This window comes from Culex quinquefasciatus, chromosome 1 (genome assembly GCF_015732765.1).
Source record: "Culex quinquefasciatus strain JHB chromosome 1, VPISU_Cqui_1.0_pri_paternal, whole genome shotgun sequence".
NCBI classification, from domain to species: Eukaryota; Metazoa; Arthropoda; class Insecta; order Diptera; family Culicidae; genus Culex; species Culex quinquefasciatus.
Window position 1 is genome coordinate 110,486,948 of NC_051861.1, and position 5,172 is coordinate 110,492,119.

Sequence of the window (5,172 nt, forward strand, 5' to 3'; positions counted from 1 at the left end):
AGAGCGAACTGTGATTAATAACAATCTTTGTTGCGCCTACTTTGCCTGGAGGAAAACTTAATTTAATTAGGATTGTCTTTCGTTTTTTTTTGCGTAACCAATTGTATCGAAGCAGTGATTTCGCATCCCAGCTAAACTTAATTAAGCATTATCTTTCATTGTTTTTTTTTTTATTTCACTTTTTTATATTACAGGCATTCACGATCAGAAGTATAAAGGTAAGTTAACAAAACCCCGATGTCAACCAACTAAAGGTGAGACTGTACCAAAATTGCAGGTATTGATGAAAAAACTCAGGAAAAATACGGAAAATCCTAACTCAACATTCATGTTTTATTTCACTTTTCTCACAAAAAATAAAACTTTTCAAAACAAATAAAAAAACGTTCCTTAATTCACCTTAAGGTGGTTGGTGCCTTCCTCGCATTAATGTAATTTTAATTTTTTTTAATAACTTTTTTCACAAAAATTTAATTTCCCAAAATACGTATTTTTATATTTTTTTTGGGGGCAAAAATCCGCAACTTTTGAGCCATAGAGAAGTATGGTCAAAAAATCTTCCGCCGAGTTATACATTTTTGAAAAAATAGTGATTTTTGAAAAAAAATATCGAAATCTATATATATAAAAAATTTCGACGGTTTTGTTCGAACGCGAATCAGTTCAATACGGAGCGTCGGATCAAAGCGCTCTTTGTTGCGTTGGGTTCGTGTAAGCTCAAGGAAGGTTTATACGCTAACTAATTGACACTTTGGCCACTCTGGGACCGATTACGGAGCATCGGCAAATTGTATGGAAAAAGTTACGTAAAATCAATTTTTGATCACAGGAGGCTGAATAAGCAAAAAAGTTAAAAACGTCAACAAACGAAAAAAGGCAGAACGAAGTTTGTCGGGTAAGGCTTGTTTCATACAAAAAATAAATGACCTGATTTTTCAATGTTAAATTGAATTTGCAACCGAAAAGTACTTAACAGATTTTTGATAAAGGGCTCCGTTTTCAAGATAAAGCCACCGAAAGTTTGATTTTAGCGAAATATTTGCAGTTTTTCGATTTTTAAAAATAGTGACCATTTCCAAAAAAAAAAATTTCGAAAAGTTTTTTCTATATAAAATTGTCTAAAAGACATTGAAGATTGGACCTCTGGTTGCTGAGATACAGCGGCTTAAAGAAAAAGAAACAGAAATTTCGAAGTTTTCTAAGTCTCACCCAAACAACCCACCTTTTTCTAATGGTACGATTTTCAATGTTAAAACATAAAACATTCGTGAATTTTTTCGATCTCTTCGAAAATAATATTTTGAATTTTTTTTTGAGTAAAGACTTATATTTCAAAAGGGCGTAATATTGAATGTTTGGCCCTTTTGAAATGTTAGTCTTGATTAAAAAAATTACATGGAGATTTGTATGGGTGAACCAATGACACATAATTAGGGGTAGTGATTTTTCGCGATTTCGCGGAACCCGTGTAAATCTGTGAAATTTGCCCTTGGCTGTGAAATATGGTAAATTTATCGCCAAATTGCTCCTCAGTGTTTTTAAACATTGATTTATTAATTCATGTGCTCCACAAGATTTTTACAGTCATTTTGGAACACATTTGTTTACACACAATGTTTTAAGAAATGCAAATAATTAATTTTAAATTTCCAGCAAAATAGGTTTGGGTTTTAACATGCTATGAATAATTGAATATGCAATGCATGCTATAACACGAGATTTTTTCTTTATTGCGCAAATTAAAAAAAAAATAATGTGAGAGAATGTTATTCAAAACTGCAATGCACGACAAAACAGAACAGTTTTACCAATTTTATTATTAAATCTCTGAAAAATTTGTCAAAATGACAATGCAAATTTTTTATAAGCGTAAGAAAAGCATAAAAATTGAATATTTGTATCATAAATCAAGTCATAAATGAAGTTTTTTTTTTCAATTCAATTCGGTTTAAAATGTAGGAAATTTTGTTACGCACTCTTCAGTCTTTTTTAATTGTATGAAATTATTAATAACAAATGTGTAGGGATTATGGATTGCAGGATTGAATATGTAATAAATTATTAAATGAGTATTTATTATAAGATTGATATAATTCATAAATAAAAGTTTAGAGCGCAACAAAAAGTGCGCACCTTTATGAATATTGCCTTGTTAGCTGATTGCGGATTGAGTGCGAGAGCGTGCTAGCGAGCTGCGAGAGAGAACAACGAGCGAGAAAACAACGAGATGCGCGCGGCCGGTGAAAGAGAGAATGAAGATTGTCAAATCAGTTTTGTGGTTAATTTGTGTGGAATAAGACGTGTTGTTTGTTAATTGCAAAATATTTGTGTTTTTATTATAAAAGAAAGTCCCCGATCACGACAAAATGGTAAAAAAGCTGTTATAAAAGGAATTTTGCCTAAACTTATTTGAAAAATTCATATTCCTTTTTTTTCTAAAAACCATGGTAGCAAACAAAATTTCATTTCTCTTATTTTACTGTTCCTATTTTTAGTGAAGTTTTTAATCCGAATATATGTATTTGTTTAATAGATAATTTTGCAAAATAAATATCTCAAATCTCAGTAAAACAGGTTGGCTGAGTCGTTAAATCTGCTGATAAAAATCTTGCAAAATTTCACGAGCTAATATTTTTTTTTGTCGTGATTTTTTTTGTCATGGGTTATATTTTGTATCTTAAACAACTGCTATCTTTTTCAGTAACTTTCTATACTCAATTATTCCTAAAGTACACATTTGTGTGTTAATTTTAAGCAGATTATAGAGAACCGTGATATTGCGAAATTCCAATGTTTTGAAATTGGCATGCCGCGTAATTAATTTTTTTTTGCCGTGAAAAATCACTAGCCCTACACATAATAGATTTTTTGGTAATTGGGAAGGCCCCCACAGAGTTTGAGCTATTTCGTAGAGAATTGCTCAACTGGGTTTCTCACAAAAACAACCCTTTTTACAATCTTACGAACCTTAACCAAAATCGTTTTTTAGCATAACTTTTGAAGCTTAACTAATATTAACTAGGGTCTACGTTTGCATTGCAATGCATTGTTTAACAGTACATAATAAACAAACATGTTGAATGTTTTTTTTCCAACCAGAATTTATAATACACAGTATGCGTTACATATTTTGCTCACATGTGACAATTTTTCATGGCCATCTCAAAAATGTTATTTCTAAATAAGTCCTACGCGCCTTTCGTACAAAATAATCGTGGCAAATTTCCAAATTTTGATAAAAACGCAAAATGCTTTATAAATTGTTACAGCAAACAAAATATCAAATAAATTCTGAAAAGAGGTCTCTGGTTCGATTCTCGTAGTTGGCACTTTTTGTTTTTTTTTTTGTTTTGACAGATGAACTTTTTTTTTGCAAATGAACCTCGAGGGAATAATTATCTCGCCCATTTCGAGCTGTGTTCTCTGTGTCACTATTCTCTAGGTATCGAAATTACAAACAATTCAATAGCGACCGAGATAGCGACATATGGGACCCTCATCCGACTAATCTCAATAATGTATTGCAAAAATTACATATTGGACCTCGTGGTTCTGCTTTTCGGCCAACTGATTCTGGGCCTCCAGGCGCCAGGTCCAGGATGATGTTTACTTCTTGACGTTTAACAATAGAATGACATCCCTGGACTGACCAAATCAGGTTTCAGAGTCCTACATCATTCGCTTTTTGTTGCTTGTAGTACACAGCAAATAAAGTAGTAATCCAGCTGCGTGTAAAAGGCCTGGGTGTAAAATAAATGTTGCATTATTTTATGAAATACTGCGTAATATTACACCCTGAAATATGTAGCCCATCAGTATGGGAAACCTACTTGACCGAAATGTCAAGCTCATATATACGTTTATCCTTCCCATTTTTCATCGGTCTGATGGCCGAGCGGGCTAAGGCGCCAGTCCTTACTGATGGTGCTGGGTTTGATTCCCGTCGGTTGCAACTTTTTTTTGTGTTTACAAAAATTGTACATGCAGTGTGTAATATTAAGTGTTTATTTTGACGAAGGTGATGTGCATGCTTTTGCATGCGATTTTACCATCGGATTTTTTGCTGTGTATTGAAACTTCCATGCAACAGTTCCATGCGTTGCAGACCACTCCCCTAACACGGACGTGAACTTTGAATAGCTAGTAACGTAACGCGCAACACTTTCGGGTTTTTTTTTCTGGATTGACACATCATCATCTTTGTCAAAAAATGAGCTATTCTCATTCACCATATTTTAAAAGCAGTTTTGTATTTCTTTGGTCAAGATGAGATATTGTCAGACATAAATAAATTATCTAAAAAGAAATTTTTTCTCAACAATTTCTTTAATCAATCTACGATTTCGATATCAGCCTACGATCTCGCTCTTCACCATAATAAAACTTGTTGCCCTCGATTGTGAGAGCTCCTCCGTTGGCCTGAACATTCCATGGTAGCGGTGGGAGAGAGGCACACTTGCAAACAAATCACCCCGAAGTCCTGTTTAAGGGAGGTGGTGTGAAATAGAATTGGGACCTTGGAATTCCGGCTGTACAGGTGGTTCAAGAAAGGGCGGGCTCCTTGGGATCGCTTCCTCCGCGATCCCCGCGTCCGTATTGGTTGACCGTAATCTGTAAAATTTGATTTGAAAACATATTCACATAATAAATATTTATGAACATTACTTATGTTGAACAAATGACTCATTGCTGCCAAGAACAATACGCTCCTTCGAACGAAAAAATAAACATCAACGTTGGCGACGACCAACTCGACCCAGCGCTCCGCAAGTTTTGACAGGAGCAAAAAAAAACAGCTACAGTCAGCGTGCTTCAATATTTTTGCCCATTTTCACCCCAAAAACACCGGCATCCACAAATTTTCACCAACCGACGCTACGTTCCCGTGCTGGGGAACAAAATTCACTGCTTTTTTCTGAATGGAATTGACGGACTGTTGGCAACTGTTCATCGCGAGTTGTTCCTCCTTCCTCGACTACTGCGGTACGAATGACGACACCGAGGCAAGGCTGTCATATAGGTACGCGCCATTCTTGGTTTGCATTTGTGTGAGTGCATCACCCATCGTGCCACGAAAACCAAACAAAAACAAACGAACAATGATAGGGTAATTTTTCAATAGGTTGTAACCTTGCTTGATTTTATTTTCTTTCGAGATAAAACGACGAGTCA